This window comes from Balaenoptera physalus (assembly GCF_965194825.1).
Source record: "Balaenoptera physalus genome assembly, chromosome: 2".
Classification (NCBI taxonomy): domain Eukaryota; kingdom Metazoa; phylum Chordata; class Mammalia; order Artiodactyla; family Balaenopteridae; genus Balaenoptera; species Balaenoptera physalus.
Genome location: NC_138883.1, coordinates 116,356,439 through 116,379,437, shown reverse-complemented (window position 1 = coordinate 116,379,437; position 22,999 = coordinate 116,356,439). Strand labels below are relative to the sequence as shown.

The 22,999-nt window shown below is 36.3% G+C and overlaps 1 protein-coding gene across 12 annotated transcripts in view; it reads left to right on the top strand.

Annotated features, from left to right (window-relative positions):
* Nucleotides 1-22,999, top strand: part of MYO9A (myosin IXA) — a 285,101-nt gene that overhangs the window by 5,857 nt on the left and 256,245 nt on the right. The gene's annotated exons all lie outside the window — the stretch shown is intronic.

Here is a 22,999-nt window from a genome sequence, read left to right as displayed (position 1 = left end):
GCAGGCAGATTCTCAACCACTGCGCCACCAGGGAAGCCCCAAGGCACGTTTTTAGATTGAGGATTTTTTTAAAAAGAATATGCTTATTATAAATTATAATGTATACAAAGAAGTACACAGATCATAAATGTGCAGCTCAATAAATTTTCACAGAGTGAATACACAAATGTAACCAATACCTACATCAAGCACGATACAGGATATTACTATCAGTACAACCTCACAAGCCACCTTATGCCCTCTTCTGGTCGCTAGTCCAGTTCAAAGAGGATTTAATTTTAAATGGGAAAACTCTTTAACGTAGATTTCACTACATATTTTGTGTGTATCTTTAGACATACAAGAGACATAGATATTAGAATTTTGATCCTATGGAAAGAACATACGTAATTTATATTAGTGCAATTTTGGCATATTTTTGTGCAATAGATAAATTCAACATCACATCATATTTTAATATTCAGTTATGGGATGTTTGTATTTAGGTAGATTTTCTTGTTTTTAAGTTTAATATTTTAGAGTAGAGGAAAAGAATATGATAGACCAAAGAATATTTGCTTAAAATAGCCTGTTTTGAGTGGGGATCGTGCTCGAGATGGGTATAGTAAACATGTAAAGCACTTTCCAAATGGTGTTTGGCCTCTGGGTTTTAATGTGAATTATGTTGCTAGCATATTTTGGCAATGGGGTCATCCAACGGGCAACTGGAGTATAATTTTACATGTACAGTGAGGAAAGGACTAGCTGTCCTGTGTCGTAGACAGCTGGCTTGCTAAGAATTGAGTTTTTTTTTGCAACTAGCAATAATTTTAGAGCATACTTTTTCTTTTTCTCAGTTTTGATTTTTCTTAAACTTTAAGATTATGTGGCTCTTTGAGTATGAAGGAATTCTTTTAAACATACTTTTTCCTTAGATGGACTTTTCTGTCTGTAAATATTAAATTTGTTAAGGCCAATTAAGTGGAAAGAATACTATAGACTCTTAAACCTGGATTTTCAACAGACCTCGATTCAATTTCCAGCCTCATCCCTTATGAGCTGTCATTTGTGGGCAAGTCACTTAACATTTCTGAGCTTCAAGAATGTTCATCTCACAAGATTATCATGAGTTAAAACAGTTTATGTAAAACACCAAGCACATAGTAGATACTCAAGAAGTCTTCATTTTCCTCCTTGACTATGTCTATTTCTTGTTATGTTTAAATATGAGATCAAGAATTTAAAGAATTTATTGTGTGGCATAAATAAATGGCCATCAAAGTTTGTTGCTAGTAGAAGTCAATGTTAGAAGGATAGTCTGCTAGCTGTCTTTCAAGTGTGATCATAGTTTTCAATTCAGAAAGGCTCTAAAGAAATGCTTCTCTTGATGTCTTAGTATATCAGATTAATGGATGTTAGAATGTATTTTGATTCAGTGTGAGGTACAACAAAATGTTCTGTTTGCCAATGACAAACATTCCTTAAATCATTGACAGATTGTAGTACTATTGCTGTCTGTAGTGTGTAAGTATTTGAGATCTGTTTACTTATATTGATCAGATGATAGTGGGCTGAGTAGTCTCTGGATTTTTTTTTTAAAGACAGTAACTTTATTTTATTTTTTTGGCCTTGCTGCGTGGCTGCTGGGATGTTAGTTCCCCGACCAGGGATTGAACCTAGGTCCCCAGCAGTGGAATCGTGGAGTCTTAACCACTGGACTGCCAGGGAATTCCCGAGATTTTTATTTATTTATTTATTTTACTATAAGGGAGAAAGTTCTTCAGATAACTGTGTGGATATGAGTTTATAAATGATCTTGAGATCCTATTTTTTCCTTACCTTCTTTTGCAACTCTACCTTATTTTAGTTCTCTTCCTGCCTTCCCCCTCCTTTTTTAAAAAAAGAAAAAATTTATTTATTTGGTTGCACTGGGTCTTAGTTGTGGCAGGCGGGTTCCTTAGTTGTGGCTCACTGGCTCCTTAGTTGCGGCTCACCAGCTCCTTAGTTGTGGCACATGGGCTCCTTTAGTTGCAGCAGGCGGGCTTCTTAGTTGTGGCATGCGAACTCTTAGTTGCGGTAGGCATGTGGGATCTAGTTCCCTGACTAGGGATCAAACCTGGGCCCCCTGCATTGGGAGCGTGGAGTCTTATCCACTGTGCCACCAGGGAAATACCCCCCCCCCCCTACTTTTTTTTATAATAAAAATACTTAGAAAATGTTGAGGGACATCCCTGGCCATCCAGTGGTTAAGACTCCGTGCTCCCATGGGTTCGATAGCTGGTTGGGGAACTGAGATCCTGCACGCTGCACGGCGCGGCCAAAAAAAAAAGTGTTGAAAAGTTGAAAGAATAGAACAAAGAACATTGATAAGTCAGCCACCATAAGAACCTGCTGTATAAAAAAATAAATAAAATTTTAAAATTAAAAAAAAAGTTAACAGTATGCCATCCGTATTTGCTTTATTGTTTTCTATGTGTATGTGTGTGTATATACTTTAACTTAACCTTTTGAAAATTGCGACTATTTTGACTTTTACCTCAAAACACTTGAGCATACATCTCCTAAGAAAATATTCTCCATATCACCACAGTGCCATTACCAGCACCTAAGAAAAATAACAGTAATTTCCTAATAATATTTAATATTCAGACTACAGTTAAATTTTCAGTTTTTCAAACCAGAATTCAGTCAAGATTTTTGCATGCATTTGATTATCTTTTTAGTTTCTTTTAATCTAGAAAAGTTTCTTATCCCACTCCTTTTTCTTATGATATTGAAACTTCTTTGACAAGACAAGATCATTATCTTATAGAATGGCCTTTTTTTTTTTTAAACATCTTTATTGGAGTATAATTGCTTTACAATGGTGTGTTAGTTTCTTCTTTATAACAAAGTGAATCAGCTATACATATACATATATCCCTATATTTCCTCCCTCTTGCGTCTCCCTCCCACCCTCCCTATCCCACCCCTCTAGGTGGTCACAAAGCACCGAGCTGATCTCCCTGTGCTATGCGGCTGCTTCCCACTCGCTATCTATTTTACGTTTGGTAGTGTATATGTCCATGCCACTCTCTCCCTTCGTCCCAGCTTACCCTTCCCATTCTCAAGTCCATTCTCTATGTCTGTCCTGTCCCTAGGTTCTTCAGAACCTTTTTTTTTTTTTTTTTTTCACACACACACACTGTATTTTATTTTTACAAGAGATAAATAGACTGACACCAAGCATTGTACATGGATGACCACAACAAAAGCAACAATGATTGCAATTACCAAACATGAAACACACTCATACTATGTCATAATATTGACATTCAGTCCAGTAATCCTCCACTGTAACAGCTCCTTTACTTTGCAGTGAAAATTGATTTGTATATGCTTTGCCTCTGAGTCCTTGTGGGAATTTTTTTTTTTAAATTCAGACAGAAAGTCACAAAAATTATACTCATCCTCATCAGTTCACTCAGTCCCATGTAATTAATTGTTTTTCTTCATCTTGATCTTTTGTTAGCACTTTTATGAGTTCATCAGTTTTTCATCAGAGTTCTGAAAATGCTTATTCATTCAGTTCAGCAGTACAGTCAGTTACCAGAAACCTGTACTTGTCAGAGTCTTTTCCATGAATTTCTTGAAGATGAAACCCTTTTATAGGAACATATTTGCAAAATCATCAGAGTACACCCAGAACTGTCTGTAAATGACAAAAGACTTAAAAATGACCACGGTAAAAGATTTGATGAAAGTTCATAATAATGCAGTTGACAAGAAAATTAGTTATTTCTGAGATATACATTTTAAAGTAATAACTAGGATTATTACTTATAACATTATACCAGAACATATAAGATTTTTAGAAATTTCATGTAATGTCTGAAACATTTATATTAACATATTTCCATACAGATTTCCATACAAATACAAATATAAGATTTTTAGAAATTTCATGTAATGTCTGAAACATTTATATTAACATATTTCCATACAAATACAAATATAAGATTTTTAGAAATTTCATGTAATGTCTGAAACATTTATATTAACATATTTCCATACATATTTCCATACAAATACAAATATAAGATTTTTAGAAATTTCATGTAATGTCTGAAACATTTATAGTAACATATTTCCATACAAATATAAGATTTTTAGAAATTTCATGTAATGTCTGAAACATTTATATTAACATATTTCCATACAAATAACCCAATGAAAGTTTAGTATTAGTTGTTTTGTTTGTTTTTTTATACTGCAGGTTCTTATTAGGCATCAATTTTATACACATCAGTGTATACATGTCAATCCCAATCGCCCAATTCAGCACACCACCATCCCCACCTCACCGCAGTTTTCCCCCCTTGGTGTCCATATGTCCATTCTCTATATCTGTGTCTCAACTTCTGCCCTGCAAACTGGCTCATCTGTACCATTTTTCTAGGTTCCACATACATGCATTAATATATGATATTTGTTTTTCTCTTTCTGACTTACTTCACTCTGTATGACAGTCTCTAGATCCATCCACGTCTCAACAAATGACTCAATTTCGTTCCTTTTTATGGCTGAGTAATATTCCATTGTATATATGTACCACATCTTCTTTATCCATTCGTCTGTTGATGGGCATTTAGGTTGCTTCCATGACCTGGCTATTGTAAATAGTGCTGCAATGAACATTCGGGTGCATGTGTCTTTTTGAATTACGGTTTTCTCTGGGTATATGCCCAGTAGTGGGATTGCTGGGTCATATGGTAATTCTATTTTTAGTTTTTTAAGGAACCTCCATATTGTTCTCCATAGTGGCTGTATCAATTTACATTCCCACCAACAGTGCAAGAGGGTTCCCTTTTCTCCACACCCTCTCCAGCATTTGTTGTTTGTAGATTTTCTGATGATGCCCATTCTAACAGGAGTGAGGTGATACCTCATTGTAGTTTTGATTTGCATTTCTCTAATAATTAGTGATGTTGAGCATCTTTTCATGTGCTTCGTGGCCGTCTGTATGTCTTCTTTGGAGAAATGTCTATTTAGGTCTTCTGCCCATTTTTGGATTGGGGTGTTTGTTTCTTTGATATTGAGCTGAATGAGCTGTTTATATATTTTGGAGATTAATCCTTTGTCCGTTGATTCATTTGCAAATATTTTCTCCCATTCTGAGGGTTGTCTTTTCGTCTTGTTTATGGTTTCCTTTGCTGTGCAAAAGCTTTGAAGCTTCATTAGGTCCCACTTGTTTATTTTTGTTTTTATTTCCATTACTCTAGGAGGTGGATCAAAAAAGATCTTGCTGTGATTTATGTCAAAGAGTGTTCTTCCTATGTTTTCCTCTAAGAGTTTTATAGTGTCCAGTCTTATATTTAGGTCTCTAATCCATTTTGAGTTTATTTTTGTGTATGGTGTTAGGGAGTATTCTAATTTCATTCTTTTACATGTAGCTGTCCAGTTTTCCCAGCACCACTTATTGAAGAGACTGTCTTTTCTCCATTGTATATCTTTGCCTCCTTTGTCATAGATTAGTTGACCATAGGTGCGTGGGTTAATCTCTGGGCTTTCTATCTTGTTCCATTGATCTATGTTTCTGTTTTTGTGCCAGTACCATATTGTCTTGATTACTGTAGCTTTGTAGTATAGTCTGAAATCAGGGAGTCTGATTCCTCCAGCTCCATTTTTTTGCCTCAAGACTGCTTTGGCTATTCGGGGTCTTTTGTGTCTCCATACAAATTTTAAGATGATTTGTTCTAGCTCTGTAAAAAATGCCATTGGTAATTTGATAGGGATTGCATTGAATCTGTAGATTGCTTTGGGTAGTATACTCATTTTCACAATGTTGATTCTTCCAATCCAAGAACATGGTATATCTCTCCATCTGTTGGTATCATCTTTAATTTCTTTCATCAGTGTCTTATAGTTTTCTGCATACAGGTCTTTTGTCTCCCTAGGTAGGTTTATTCCTAGGTATTTTATTCTTTTTGTTGCAATGGTAAATGGGAGTGTTTCCATAATTTCTCTTTCAGATTTTTCATCATTAGTGTATAGGAATGCAAGAGATTTCTGTGCATTAATTTTGTATCCTGCAACTTTACCATATTCATTAATTAGCTCTAGCAGTTTTCTGGTGGCAGTTTTAGGATTCTCTATGTATAGTATCATGTCATCTGCAAACAGTGACAGTTTTACTTCCTCTTTTCCAATTTGTATTCCTTTTATTTCTTTTTCTTCTCTGATTGCTGTGGCTAGGACTTCCAGAACTATGTTGAATAATAATGGTGAGAGTGGACATCCTTGTCTCGTTCCTGATCTTAGAGGAAATGCTTTCAGTTTTTCACCATTGAGAATGATGTTTGCTGTGGGTTTGTCATATATGGCCTTTATTATGTTGCGGTAGGTTCCCTCTATGCCCACTTTCTGGAGAGTTTTTATCAGAAATGGGTGTTGAATTTTGTCAAAAGCTTTTTCTGCATCTATTGAGATGATCATATGGTTTTTATTCTTCAATTTGTTAATATGGTGTATCACATTGATTGATTTGCGTATATTGAAGAATCCTTGCATCCCTAGGATAAATCCCACTTGATCGTGGTGTATGATCCTTTTAATGTGTTGTTGGATTCTGTTTGCTAGTATTTTGTTGAGGATTTTTGCATCTATATTCATCAGTGATATTGGTCTGTAATTTTCTTTTTTTGTAGTGTCTTTGTCTGGTTTTGGTATCAGGGTGATGGTGGCCTCATAGAATGAGTTTGGGAGTGTTCCTTCCTCTGCAATTTTTTGGAAGAGTTTGAGAAGGATGGGTGTTAGCTCTTCTCTAAATGTTAGATTCCATATATATGTGTTAGCATATGGTAATTGTTTTTCTCTTTTTGACTTACTTCACTCTGTATGACAGACTCTAGGTCCATCCACCTCTCTACAAATAACTCAATTTCGTTTCTTTTTATGGCTGAGTAATATTCCATTGTGTATATGTGCCACATCTTCTTTATCAGAATGGCCTGTTTTCTAGTTATCTAATTATTTCTTTGTGCTTTTGCTTAACTTGTTCCTCTGTTCCGTGTATATCTTGTACAGTGGAAGTTATAATTTAAAGGCTTGATTATGCATGTTAAGTTTTGGCAAGAATACTTCATAGGTGATGTTATATATTTCATGTTGCATACTATGGGAGATATATGACGTCACTATTAGTGATCTAAGTTTTAAGAAGTTTAAAGTGATGTTTGCAGACTTCCCTGGTGGTGCAGTGGTTAAGAATTCGCCTGCCAGTGCAGGAGACATGGGTTCGAGCCCTGGTCCAGGAAGATCCCACATACCGCGGAGCAACTAAGCCCGTGCGCCACAACTACTGAGCCTGCGCTCTAGAGCCCGTGAACCACAACCACTGAGCCTGCACGCCACAACTACTGAAGGCCCTGCACTCTGGGGCCTGTGCTTCGCAGCAAGAGAAGCCACTGCAATGAGAAGCACGTGCACCGTAACGAAGAGTAGCCCCCGCTCACCACAACTAGAGAAAGCCCACGTGCAGCAAGGAAGACCCAACGCAGCCAAAAATAAATAAATAAATTTAAAAAATAAATAAAGTGGTGTTTGCTGTATCTTTCCATTGTAAAAGCATATCCTTTCCTCTTATGATCATCAAGTACAATAATCTGTGGGGGCAATACTTTGGTATCATACAAATATTCCATCCTTCAAAATATTCTATACCTAGCGATTTTAGCATCTTTTGTGAGTCTTGGGCAAATGAGTTATTTGATTGAAGGTTGAAAAATGGTGATTTTTTCTAATTCTGTAATTTTTTAATATTTATTAGCTGTCGTTCTTCTGTTAACAAAAGGTTTATAACCTTCGTCACCTGGGAGTGAACTGTAGTTCTTCCTAAAAGGGCAGAGTAAGTAAATGCTTAATTTTTTCGTGTCTAATTTTCAGAGTGAGGAGTTGGTCTAATAGTCATGTACAGTGGTGACAAATGAGTTTATTAGTGGTCTCTTGGATTTTTATTTATTACAATTAGTTACAGATGTTCTTTTTTTCAGATTTTATTGAAGTACAGTTGACTTACAATGTTGTGTTAATTTGTTCTGTATAGCACAGTGACTCAGTTATACATATATATATTCTTTTTCATATTCTTTTCCATTATGGTTTGTTACAGGATATTGAATATAGTTTCCTGTGCTATACAGTAGGACCTTGTTGTTTATCCATCCTATATGTAATAGTTTGCTTCTGCTAATTTCAAACTCCCATTCCTTCCCTCCCATTGTTCTTTTTTGATGCTCAGATTGTCTCAAATAAGGATATTGGGAGTCCCTTCAAACAGACACCTGAGTTCTTTTTGCATAAGCCTATTATTAGTCTTTGAGTGATTCTTTTTGCATAAGCCTATTATTAGTCTTTGAGTGATTTGTTACTTTTGGGTATAAGACATCTTGGCTCACCAAGGACTTCTCCTGCTTCAGACAGGAATCAGCAGTTTCTCCAAGGAGATCTGTCTCCTTATAGTGGAGGAAGATATTTAGAAAACAACATCTGGATGTTGGTATGCTCCCTTTTATGGAACTGTCATCACTTCTAGGTCTTCTCAGGAGAGAAAAAAAAGCATGAAGTCATATTGATAATTCTTATTCAAATTTAACATTGCCTGTTTCTTTCTTCATCTTTTTAAAAAAAAGTACTTTAGTTTTAATCTCTTTTATATTGAAAATCTTAAGTTTTATTAACACTGATTTTTTTTCGTAAGTATAGCTAAAGTAGTTTAAAAATAAATAAAACTACTAGTAAATTTTAAGATTTCTTTGCATCCCATTTTGTCCTAGAATGTATCCCACCAAGGTTATACTTATTGTTAGTACTGTGTTTAAAAGTCACTTGAAATCATTATTTTCTCAATGTGATTGTTACCAGTTCGGTATGTATTTAGGTCCATTTGTTTTTCATTTTAGAGTTTGCTTCCTCTGTTTTTTTAAATTTACTGTTACCCTTTGAATATGTAAGATACATAGTTCAAAAGGAGAAACCAAATGTAAAGGTATATGTAGAAATCTTATTTTCATCCTCATCCCTTCTGTTTCCTTCTTGCTCTCCTATAGATAATCATTTTTGTAAGTTTCTGATCAATCATTCCAGTTTTTTCTTTTTCTTTCAAAGTTAGGTGTATGTGTATGTGTGTACTCTCCTTTCATACACCAAAGGTAACATACCATATGTACTGTTCTGTATTTCTTCTTTTTTTTTTTTTTCCATTTAACAATATATTTGGGAGAATACTCCATATTGGTACATACACATCTTATTCTTTTTTATGGAGGCATAGTATTCTATTGTGTTGATATACCATAATTTTATGAACGAGTCTGTATCTGATAGATATTTGTGTTTAATCTTTTGAACTATGAATAGGTAATACATACTGAATAGATTAACTGAAAAATAAAGTTTCTTCCTCAGGTAATTAAGAAGGAGTTGATTTGTTCCAGAGAGCCCTATAGTCTGAGGGGGCTTTGGTTTTTTGTTTTTGTTTTTTAAAAATATTTATGCATGCATGCATGCATGCATGCTGCGCTAGGTCTTAGTTGCAGCACACGGGATCTTCGTTGCAGCATGCAGACTTCTTAGTTACAGCATGCATGTGGGATCTAGTTCCCCGACCAGGGATCGAACCCCGGCCCCCTGCACTGGGAGTGTGGAGTCTTACCCACTGGACCACCAAGGAAGTCCCTGAGGGGGCTTTGTTACTGTGTTTTGTTGTTGTTGTTAAGAGGATTTCAGGAGAAGTAGATATACTTAGGTACACTTTCTTGCACCTAAATATTAGGTGATTGATATCAATGATGTTAATCTGCTTTGTTTTATGGCACCTGGTCAGAAGGGACAGAGATGATTTACCTACTTCCTCTCCTTGTGCTTCCTGGCTCCTTGAAGCATTGGAACTAAAAATCTGACGTCCTGGGTGTTTTCATGTAAGCATAAGTCAGGTTCTTTCCTTACTGTTTTTTCCCACAACCTCCCCTCTCCTTAACCTTTCTTCTTCCTCTTTTTGCCTTAAACCTTTCAGATTATCCAAGCATTCATTGGACAGATACTTAGAGTCTAGTAAGGCAGATAAAATGTATACTATGTGTGTAAAGAGTAAGAGATAGGAATACTAAAGACAGAGGGAAGGGTACCTGCTAGGATATAAGGAATTCAAGCTCTCGGGCTAACAGAAATTGCTTTATCATATTAAATTACTATAGCAGGGACTTCCCTGGCGGTCCAGTGGTTAAGACTCCGTGCTTCCACTGCAGGGGGCACAGGTTCCATCGCTGGTCAGGGAACTAAGATTCTGCATGCTGCGTGGCATGGCCAAAAAAGAAAACATCTAAAAAAAAAAATTAGCAGTCATAGGCAGTTGTTACTTTTCCTTTTTATTCAAACATATGGGAGAGTGAATAAAACATATGCAGTTTAAAGAAAATTATAAAGTAAATATTTACGTTGTCATTGCCCAGGCCAACAAACAAGAAGTACCTCCCCATCACCTCACCCTCCCCTTGCCCTTGTCAACATATCCCACTCTGTGGAGGTGGCTATTATCCTGACCTTTTGTGACTGTCATTTTCTTGCTTTGCTTCGTAATTTTAAATCCCAGGTCATATATCCTTAAACAATGTAGTGTAGTTTTCCTTGTTTTTGAAATTCATATGAGTACTTTATGTGATTTAAAAAATTTAGTTCAGCATTTGTGAAATTAATTCCAAGTTGTTGGCTGTTGTTCGTTAGATTTCATTGTGGTTATGTTTCCAATGTATACTACAATTTAATCATTCTAGTTTTGATAGACATTTGAGTTGATTTCAATTTCTTGCTGTTATACACATAATTCAGTGGTGAGCGCTCTTGTACCTGTTTCATGTATGCAAGTGCACAGATATTTCTGTAGAATTCCTAGGAATGGAATTGCTGGGTTGTGAGGTATGCACACATTCAACTTTGATAATGACAAAGTGTTTTTCAAAATTATTTCAATTTATAATTCCAACACAATGAGAGTTCCCTTTGTCTTACATTCTCAGTACTTGGTATTGTCAGACTCTAATTTTTACCAATCTGAAAGGTGTGATGGTGTCTCATGGTTTTAATTGGCATTTCCATGATTACTAATGAAGTTGAGCATCTTTTCATAGTCATTTGAGTTTTCTTCTTATGACGTACCTGTTCAAGTTTTTGCCCAATTTTTTTCTGTTAGGTGGTCTGTGGTTTTCTTACTGATGTTTAGAAATCCTCTGTGTGTGTGTGTGTGTGTGTGTGTGTGTGTGTGTGTGTGTGTGTTTTGGCTGTGTTGCGCGGCTTGCTGGATCTTAATTCCCTGACCAGGGATTGAACCCAGGCCCATGGCAGTGAAAGCGTGGAGTCCTAACCACTGGACCGCCAGGGAATTCCCTATATGTGTTTTGGATAAGAACACCTGTTTTTGGTGTGTTATTTCACTTTCTGTGGTACTTGTTGATCAATAGAAGTTCTCAGTTTTAATGTAGTTGAATTTATCAGCTTTGGCTAGTGTTATTTGAATCCTTTTAAAGAAACCCTTTTGTAGTCTGAGGTAAAGTAGTTCTCCTGTATCATCTTCTAAGCGCTTTTAAGTTTTAACCTTTCACAAGTTTGGTCTTTACCTGGAATAGATTTTTATGGATAGTATGAGGTCCAATCTTATTCTCTCCCACCCCAAATGGACACTCAATTGTTCCAGCATTGATTTTGAAAAATTCATCTTTACTGATCTGCAGTGCCACATCTCACATATGTCCAGTATCCATATTTACATACTTCTGTTTCTGGATTTTCTTCTCTGCTCTGTTGGTCTGTTTGTCTATTCCTGTACAAGTGACACACCGTCTTAACTACTTACAGCTTTAGAAGTTCTGATACCTGGTAAGGCAAGTCTCCCCACTTTGCTGTTGTTTTTCAGGAGAGTCTTGGCTGTTTTTGGCCCATTACACTTTCATATATATTTTAGAATCATTGTGTCAAATTCCACAAAAAAACCCCCAACAATTAATTCAACATAAAAACAACATTTGAGATTTTTATTGAGATTGAACTGGTTCTGTAGATTTATTTGGGGAGAACTGACATTTTTCCAACATTGAGTCTTCCAAACTAAGAACGTGGATATCCTTCCATTTCTGTAATGAATCATGATAAAGTCTTATTTTTTAAATAGAGGTTTTATACATTATTTGTTAGATTTGTCACTGAGCACTTCATATTTTCTGATGCAATTGTAAGTAGTGATATCTTTAAAAGATTATTTTCTAATTGTTTGCTGCTGGTATATAGAGCTATAAAACTAATATCAACTTGTGTCTGTTAAATTAGAGAATTAATGAGATTATCTGTAGATTCTTTCAAATTTTCTATATGCGCAGTTATGTCATATACAAATAATAACAATTTGTTTCTTGTTTCTAATCCTTATACCTTTTATTTTTTTCTTGCTTTCCTATGCTGCCTACAGTATACAGCTATCTCCAGCATAATGTTGATAGAAGTAGATGGGGGCCATCCTTTTCTTGTTTCTGATCTCAAAGGAAAAATGTTCAGCTTTTCCCCACTAAGTATGCTGTAGATTTTTGTAGATACCTTTTATCAGATGAAGTTTTGTTCTGTTCCTAGTTTGCAAAGACTCCCTTTGAGATGTAAATAAATAATTGAATTTTTATGGATCTTAAAATATGGTTGATTATATTAATTGGCTTTCTGATATAAGTATCAGATTTATCTTTGCTTTCCTGGGATACCTAAGTTGATCGTAGTATACTGTACTTACATTGTTGGATTTTGTTTGCTAATATTTGTTTGGGATTTTTGCGTGCAAGTTCTGGAGTACGATTGGCTTATGGTTTTGCTTTCTTGTCTGGTCTTTGCCAGATTTTTTGGTTTCAATATTATACCAGCCTCATAAAAAGAATCGGGAAGAATTTATTTACGATTGTATTATTTACTTCTTGAGTTTTTGGGAGAATTTGCTGGTAAAGCAGTGTGGCTCTGGAGTTTGTTGGAAAGATTTTTTTATTAGGGTCATTAAGTTTTTTTTTTTTTTTTTTTAATGGGACCAGTCAGTTTTTGTGAGTAAATTGTGCTGTTATACATATTTTTAGGATATTTTCAATTTCATCGAAATTAAAAAATCCTTTTACCATTGTAACGTTTTCAGCATTGATATTTTTGCCTTTTTTTTCCATTCCTGATCCCTTTCTCTTTTTTTCCTCATTACTCTTGTGAGAGTTTCGCCAATTTACAGTTTTTTCAAAGACCCACTTCTGGCTTTGTTGGCCCTTTTTATTTTATATTTTATTTTTATTTCTCATTTCTATTATTTTCTTTTACTTGTCCTAGTTTTACTTTCCTGTTTTTTCTATCTTCTTAAAAAGACAGTTCCCAAATTTTCACTTTTTTCTATTATACCTATTTAGAGTTATAAATCTCCCTATAAAGTATTGCGTTAGCTGCATCTCACAAGTTTTGAAATGTAATATTTTTGTTATGGTTTATTCAGAATATTTTCTGTTTACTTATTTTCACATGGCTTATTTAGGACTAGATTTTTAAGTTTACAACTGTGTGAGGATTTCCTACTGTATTAGTTATCTATTGCAGCATAACAAGTTAAGCCCAAAACTTAGTAGCTTATTATTGTTTACAGTTTTCGTGGCTCAGAAATTCAGGAGTGGTTCAGCTCGGCAGTTTTGCCTGACTCAGTTCCTTGCCATATGGATTTTTCCGTGGAGCTTTTTAAGTTTAGTTGTTAAGGTATGACTGCTAGAATTCCTGAGGGAGAAAGTGCTAGGTAGAAGCATGTTGCTGTTTATGATCTAGCCTCAGAAGTCACTCAGCCTCACTTCACTGCATTCTGCTGGTCAAGACAGTTGCAAAGGTCCATCCAACTTCAAGGGGCAGAGAACACAGGGAAAAGTGTCAACATCACATTGTAAAAGGGTATGTGGGATGGGATAGATATTGGTGTGAAAGATACTGTTTGTTACTCCTAGTCATTTTTTTGTTACTGATTTCTATTTGTTTGAAAGAACATGATGTTATGATTTCAGTGCTGTTTCTTTTCTTTTTATGGATCTCCAATTTACATATATTAGATTTTCTCTCTTTCTCACGTTTCTTTTTTTTTTTTTTGAAGTTTTTTCTTTAATAAATTTACTTATTTATTTTTGGCTGCATTGGGTCTTCATTGCTGCGCGCAGGCTTTATTTGCAGTGAGTGGGGGCTACTCTTTGTTTCAGTGGCTTCTCTTGTGGAGCGCCGGCTGTAGGTGCTTGGGCTTCAGTAGTTGTGGCACGTGGACTCAGTAGTTGTGGCTCTTGGGCTCTACAGCACAGGCTCAGTAGCTGTGGCGCACAGGCTTAGTTGCTCCGTAGCATGTGGGATCTTCCCGGCCCAGGGATTGAACCCGTGTCCCCTGCATTGGCAGGTGGATTCTTAACCACTGCGCCACCAGGGAAGTCCCTCTCACATGTTTCTTAACTTTTTTTCTGTATTTTTCTTCTTTCACTGTGGGCAGTTTCTTCAGGTAGGTCTTTTAGTTCATTCATTTCAACTATTCCATTTTAAATTCCAGTTGTGTTTTAAAATTTTACAAGTTCTTTTTAGCTTTTAAAATCTTCAAAGTCATTTTTTATGGTTCTTGTCCCTTTCAGATATTTTCAGTCTTATTTATCACTTGAAACATTAGTAAGCGATTATATTTTCTGTGTGATCATATCCAATATCTGAAATTTTTGCAGATCTGTTTCCATTCCTTGCGTTCTCTTATTCATGGTGCTTTGTTTCCTTCTTGCTTGGTCTAAATAATGTCTTTTCTTGGGACATTATTTGTGATACTTGCACATGCGTCTTCTCGATGCCTGTAACCTGGGTTTTTTTTGCGTCATTCAGGTAATATGAATTAAGGTGACAAAATTGTGTGTGTGAGTATTGCGTGTATGTGTGTGTGTAGGGTAATAGTAGCTGAGGTGGTCTTGTGTCTAGTGGTTACAATTCAAAGCATACTGTGGCCTATGCTACCTGTTTTTGTAAGGTTGCAAGCTAAGAATGGTTTTTAAATTTTTATTTTTATTTATTATTATTTTTAAAATTTCTTTATTTTTATTTTTGGCTGCGTTGGGACCTCGTTGCTGGGCGCCAGCTTTCTCTAGTTGCGGCGAGCAGGAGCTGCTCTTCGTTGCGGTGGGTGGGCTTCTCATTGCAGTGGCTTCTCTTGTTGCAGATCACGGGCTCTAGGTGCGTGAGCTTCAGCAGTTGTGGCTCACAGGCTCTAGAGCGCAGACTCAGTAGTTGTGGCACATGGGCTTATTTGCTCCGTGGCATGTGGGATCTTCCCAGACCAGGGCTCGAACCCGTGTCCCCTGCATTGGCAGGTGGATTCTTAACCACTGTGCCACCAGGGAAGTCCCTTACATTTTTAAATGATTGGAAAAAAAGAAGAATATTTTGCAACATGTGAAAATTATATGAAACTCAAATTTCAGTGTCCATAAATAAAGTTTTATTGGAACACAGTTGTGCTTATTTGTTTCTGTATTGTCTATGGCTGTTTGCATGCTACAACCACAGAATTGAGTGGTTGCAACAGAGGTCAATATGACCTCCAAAGCCTAAAGTATTTATATCGGGCCCTTTACAGAAAAAATTACAACTTGTCAGAAACTCTCCTTTACAGCTAGCTCAGTGCCAACGCAACTTTCCTTGCAGTTCTTGGGGGATAGGGTAGAATGGGACAGGTTTACTCTGGCTTATTTTATGAGTTTGAGTTTTGTTGTATAGGGTCTCCTATCAGACTCACTTCCTAGCGTGGGTCCTGGGTTTGGCTTCTATCTTTATGAGACTGTGAAAACCAAAGCCCAACCTTGGCTTCCATCAGGGGCTAACTTGACTTCAGCATTCTGCTTACCTCTCTGTTTTGGCCTTATAATTCTTATGTTTTGTTCTTATAATTCCTTACCATCTTGTTAACTCTTCGATACTTTTTAGAACATATATTTTCTATTTTATTAATTTAAACAATTTCAGTGAGTGTTTTGTTCTAAATAATTGGCCATATTATTGGAGATTGATATTCTTTTTGAATATTAAGAAATTAAGGCTCAAAAAAAAGAAAAAGAAATGAAGGCTCAGAAATAGTTAGCCCAAAATTTATATTACTGGTAAATAGCCGACAGAGACTTTGACTTTAGGAAGCTTATTTATCATCTAGGAGTGTGAGAAATTAGGATTTTACATCATTTCCCATAATCCTAATACAATTAGGATTTCTGCTACTTGGGCCATGCAGGAGAAATATCTTAGTTACAGAGGACAAGAAAGGCAAAAATACTCATAAGCTCTTTGGCAGGGAAAACAAACACCATATGTAGAAATCAGAGAAATAAAAAATGTTGAGAAAGAAATGGAAAATTATTTTGATTGTATAAAAGACAGTAAAATTTAGTAAATTTGCCATGTTAACTGTATGAATCAAAGAAGAAAATAGGTCTTTTAATTTTGCACCTACTTTGTAGCAGTCATTTTTTATGTATAGTATCACATTTAACTTCATAGCAACTGTGAGTTAGGTGATAATGTTGATTTAACAAGTATGCAAACATTTAGAGAAGGTAGTTTATCATTAATTTACCCAGGATTATGCAGCTAGTAAGTGCTAAAAGTAGGATCTGAACCCCTCTGTGACTATAAAGCCCATGTTTTTTCTATGCAATTAGATTGTAAAAAAAAAAGTCTCTAAATGGTTAATAGAGAGTGTATGAAAATATGTGGTTAATTTCTATACTTATATGAGAATTCCTCAGGCTTTCATTTAGAGGTTAGTCTTATTTTAGACAATTCAAATAAGTAGTATTTGGTTTCTAAGGTCACATGGATTAGAAGCAGCAATGAGAAAAGAGGGGCATTTGTATGTTTTTATGCTGACAGGGTGAAATTTTTTCTATAAACTAAAAGTCAATCTGGTGATACTGAGGATAGGGACAGACAGCCTTACTTTTTTTTTTTTTTTTTACGGTATGGCCCTTTTTTTAAAAAAAATAAATTTATTTATTTATTTTTGGCTGCATTGGGTCTTGTTGCTGTGCGCGGGCTTTCTCTAGTTGCGGCGAGCGGGGGCTACTCTTCGTTGTGGTGCGCAAGCTTCTCATTGCGGTGGCTTCTCTTGTTGCAGAGCACGTGGCACAGTGGGCTCAGTAGTTGTGGCACGCGGGCTCCAGAGCGCAGGCTCAGTAGTTGTGGCGCAGGGCTTAGTTGCTCCATGGCATGTGGGATCTTCCCGGACCAGGGCTCGAACCCATGTCCCCTACATTGGCAGGTGGATTCTTAACCACTGCGCCACCTGGGAAGTCCCCGTTTTTTTTTTTTTTTTAACATCTTTATTAGAGTATAATTGCTTTACATTGTTGTGTTAGTTTCTGCTGTATAACAAAGTAAATCAGCTATATGTATACATCTTACTTTTATATATCAGTAGTTCCTATGAATATCACTATCATAAAAATTAACATTTATTGCAGGAGTCCAAATTCTTTTTTTTTTTAATATTTATTTACTTTATTTATTTAATTTATCTTTTTCGGCTGCGTTGGGTCTTCGTTGCAGTGCGGGGGCTCCAGGGCACGTGGGCTCTGTAGTTTGTGGCACGCAGGCTCTCTCGTTGAGGCACGTGAGCTCAGTAGTTGTGGCGCACGGGCTTAGTTGCCCTGCGGCATGTGGGATCTTAGTTCCCTGACCAGGGATTGAACCCGCGTCCCCTGCATTGGAAGGTGGATTCTTTACCTCTGGACCACCAGGGAAGTCCCAGGAGTCCAAATTCTTAAGAAACACATAAATTATATTCAGTATACCGTTTTCCCTTGGTATCCACGGGGGACTGGTTCCAGACACTCGACCGTGGACACCAAAAGCTGAGGATGCTCAAGTTCCTTACCGTTGGCCTTCTGTATCGGTTTTGCATGCGTGGATACTGAGGGCCGACTGTATTCTGCTTAAAAGGATAATAAAGTTAGAAATACGTTGTAGAAATAATTTGGTCCAGAGAATTTGAAAACAGCAACTTCTGATGCTTAAAGAGCTGAAATTCCAGTTTATTGGGAAACTTGGATCTCTAGAATGACTTCTCTAAAAGTTCAGAATAGCTGACAGTTGTCTCTTGTGCATATAAGTAATTTGTATTTGCTATCTATCTGATTCTAATTACTCTACAGTAAAATAATGATTAACTTGCACTTTTACTTTACATAAAACTAGTAACTTCTTTTCATAAATATTCAGTCTTCGTAAGTTACTAATTTAGCATTGTTATTTCACAGCTTAACAAAAGAGAGGTAAGATTGTTTAGAATCCCACTTGAAGTCATTCACATAATATAGTTTTTTGACACATAGTGATGGCACCTTTTTTTTTTTTTTTAAACAAAGGTGTTGTCTGCAATCAGAAATTTAATTTATTTATTATTATTTATTTATGGCTGTGTTGGGTCTTCGTTTCTGTGCGAGGGCTTTCTCTAGTTGCGGCGAGCGGGGGCCACTCTTCATCGCGGTGTGCGGGCCTCTCACTATCGTGGCCTCTCTTGTTGCGGAGCACAGGCTCCAGATGCACAGGCTCAGTAATTGTGGCTCACGGGCCCAGTTGCTCTGCGGCATGTGGCATCTTCCCAGACCAGGGCTCGAACCCGTGTCCCCTGCATTGGCAGGCAGATTCTCAACCACTGCGCCACCAGGGAAGCCCAATGGCACCTTTTTAAAAAGACCAAAACCCAAGAAAACTTTAAAGATTGAAGTTTTTTGTAAATGGTCTGGCAACTCTGCTGTTGATAATATCAAGGTCTTGAAGGAATAAAAATGATCAATTTTTCAATAATGTTTTGAGTCTTGAGGCAGTAAGGCAATATCTGATTAATATTTTGAAGTGTTAACTTAGTTGTTCAGTGTACCATTTTAATGAGAACAAAATTTTAGGCTTTATTGAGTAAGTTTATTGAGAAAGGGGTACTCTGTTCTTTGATCATACTTCTGCCTTTGGAAGACTGTTGCTTTTGCAAAAATGCACGTCATTGGTCAGAGAAGGGAGGCTGGATGACTGAGGATGAGTGAGCAGAGACATATCAGTGTAAATAGAAAAAACTCTTAGCACATGTTCTGTTGATGGGAACCAACAAAGCTGGACTCTCTTTAGATAGTATGTGAAGAGCAGTCATTTTTCACTGTGATAAGCTACATAGAGTTAACATTTGAATTTTCTCAACTCAAGGATAGGTGTAACCGTCAGAAAAAAAATAACCTGTTGGTGTGAGCAGTAAGATAAATAATCGACAGAAACCAGCATGTTATTGGTTTATTCAGTGACCAGAAGTACTCTCTCATTGGTTGGTGATGCTTCTAAATGCCTAATGTCAATAGTACAAAGGCTGAGAAGTATACATGAAGCAGTTGGGAAAGGAGTGAGTTGGGAGGAGGGGGAAGGTGTCAAGAGTGGCAGGTGGCAAATATGTCAAATTATAAATTTGATAGTGTATTGGCAAATAGACCTCTGGCAGTGGTAGATACTAAGAGTAGAGATCAGAGATGATCATAGTTGAGGGGATGGAACAGAAAGGACCTTGAGTATAATATTTGAAGCTCTGTTGGTGAAAGAAAGCCATACATATATGACACTAGGCACAGAGGACATTGTACTTATTGGATGATGGAAAAAAACTAGAGTTAGTATCCTGTAGAATTCATTATAATATGGTGTCAAGTTAAGATTTATTAGTAATTGTGTACCAAAGATTGCTGTATGGTTGTATTAGTTTGCTAGGGCCGCCAAACAAAATTTCTGTGGCTTACTCAACAAAAATTTATTTTCTCACAGCTCTGAAGGTTGAAAGTCCAAGGTCAACGTTTTGGCAGGTTTGGTTTCTCCTGAGGCCTCTCCTTGGCTTGTAGATGGCCACCTTTTTGCTGTGTCCTCACATGGCCTGTTCTGTGTGTGTGTGCATCCCTGCTGTCTTTTCCTCTTTCTATAAGGACACCAGTCCTATTGGATTAGGGTCCCACTCTGATGACCTCATTTAACCATACTTACCTCTTTAAAGGTTTTATCTCCAAATATAGTCACATTGTTGGGGGGGGGTGGTTAGGGTTTCAACATATGAATTTTGGGGGAACACAATTTAGTCCATCACAGAAGTAGTACCCAGAAAACAGAACAGAATAGAAGCTAAATTTTGTCTAGAGAAAGGCATAGTGGAAAAGAATATAAGAAAGACAAGCATGGGATAGTTTTGAGGCATTGGTACATTGTTAGTTTATCAATGCTATAATAGCATATCTCAGATCAGTCCTTTGCATTCTGAAATAATGGATGCTGTTTAATGTTGTGTTAGAACTTCACTAATGTCCAGCAGGGTGTCAGACTGTACATTAAGTCTTTTGTGGGTTTTTTTTTGAGGAGGGAGGGGTCTAGGAGTCAGCTAAGTAGTGAAAGAGGAGGGTGCAGTGGAAGTACTGTAGTCATTGTAGGGATGGAATTATTGATAAACTAGGAATCAGCCAATAGTACTTGTTCCTAGTGTGGTCAGTCACAATTGAGTGAATTAAAATTTCTTATAGGTGTGGAAATATTTAAAAATAAAGATCTATGTCCAATGTTAATTTACTCCAAGGCTGTTTATTCTTAAAGATTTAGAAAACATTTTGAAATTTTTCTTCAAATTCTGAAGCCTGCATTTAAAACCTAGAAATAGCCAATTTAAAAAATTAATGTAGATTTTCTGAATAGAGATTAAGAGACACAAATTTAGGTGTACCCCCACCCCCATCCTTCCATCCTGTTCCCTTCACAGTAGTGCTGTTTTCCCATACAATTAGCTCCCTAGAGCTGCTCTTTCAGTTTGGTACATGTTTTTTCAGATAGTTATCTATGCATTTACTTACATGCATATATATGCACTTGTAGAACATATATCATCTTGTTGTAAAACACATAAATGTATCATATGTCCTTTGTTCTATATGCATTTTCAAATAAGAGTTCTAAAGAACCATTTATTTCATTTTTGAAAATTAAGGTATAATTTACATGGATTAAAATGACTGAGTCTTAGAGTTTACAGGTTGATGACTTTATATAAATTTGTTACAACTTTATTTTTAATTAATAGACTTTTTTTTTAAAAGCAGTTTTAGGTTTACAGAAAAATTAAGCAGAAAGTACAGAATTCCCATACACCTCTTCACCCTATCTCTCCAGTTTCCTCTATTATTAACATCTTGCATTAGTGTGATCTGTTAGTTACAAATGATAAGCCAATGTTGGTACATTATTGTTAATTGGAGTCCATAGTTTACATTAAGGTTCATTCTTTTTGTTGTACATTCTGTGGGGTTTCCCCACCATTACAGTATACCAAATAATTTCACTGTCCTAAAATCTCCTGGGCTTCATTCATCTATTCATTCCTCCATCCCTCCTCTGAACCCCTGGCAACCACTGATATTTTTACTGTCTTTATAGTTTTGCCTTTTCCAGAATGTCATATAATTGAAATCATATAGTATGAAGCCTTTTCAGATTGGATTCTTTCACTTAGTAATATACATTTAAGGTTCCTCTGTGTATTTTCATGGCTTGATAGCTCATTTCTCTTTATTACTGACTAGTATTACATTGTATAGGTACCATAGTTTGTTTACCCATTCACCTTTTGAAGAACATCTCGGTTACTTCCAAGTTTTGGCAGTTTTGAATAAAGCTGCCATGCACATTGGTGTACAGTTTTTTGTGTGGACATAAGTTTTCAACTCATTTGGGTAAATACGAAGGAGTTTGATTGCTGGATTGTACAGTAAGAGTATGTTTAGTTTGTAAGAAAACTGCAAAACTGTAGTGTTTTGCATTTCCACCAGCAGTGAATGAGAATTCATGTTGCTCTACATTCTCACTAGCATTTGGTGTTGACATTGTTTTGTTTTTTTGCCATTCTAATAGGTGTGTAATACTATCTCATTGTTTTGATTTTCAATTCTCTAATAACATGATGTTGAGCATCTTTTCAGATGCCTATTTGCCATCTGTTTATCTTCTTTGGTGAGTGTCTAGATCTTTTTCCTGTTTTGCCACCTTAATTGGATTGTTTGTTTCCTTGTTGTTAGGTTTTAAGAGTTCTTTATGTAGTTTGAATACCAGTACTTTATCAGATATGTGTTTTGCAAAGATTTTTTTTCACAGTCTGTGGCTTGTCTTTTCATTTTCTTAAGTGTCTTTTGCAGAGAGTATTTGATTTTAATGAAGTCCAACTGTCTTTTTTTTTTTTTTCTGTGACTTGATACTGTATTTAAAAAGTCATTACCAGGACTTCCCTGGTGGCGCAGTGGTTAAGAATCCACCTGCCAATGCAGGGGACACGGGTTCGAGCCCTGGTCCAGGAAGATCCCACATGCCGCAGAGCAACTAAGCCCGTGCGCCACAACTACTGAGCCTGCATGCCACAACTACCAAAGCCCATGCACCTAGAGCCCGTGCTCTGCAACAAGACAAGCCACCGCAATGAGAAGCCCGCGCACTGCAACGAAGAGTAGCCCCCTTTCGCTGCAACTAGAGAAAAAGCCTGTGCGCAGCAACAAAGACCCAATGTAGCCAAAAATAAATTAAAAAAAAAAAAAAGTCATTACCAAACTCAAGGTTATCTAGGTTTCCCCCTATGCTATCTTCTAGGAATTTTATAGTTTTTGTTTTATACTTAGGTCTGTGACCCACTTTGAGTTAATTTTTGTGCAAGGCATGAGGTTTATATCTACACTCTTTTCTTTTTTTGCATGTAGTTGTCCATTTATTTCAGCACCATTTTTTAAAAATTGATTTTTATTGAAGTATAGTTGATTTACAATGTTGTGTTAGTTTCTGCTGTACAGCAAAGTGAATTAGTTATACTATACATATATCCACTCTGTTTTAGATTCTTTTCCCATATAGGTCATTACAGAATATTGAGTAGAGTTCCCTG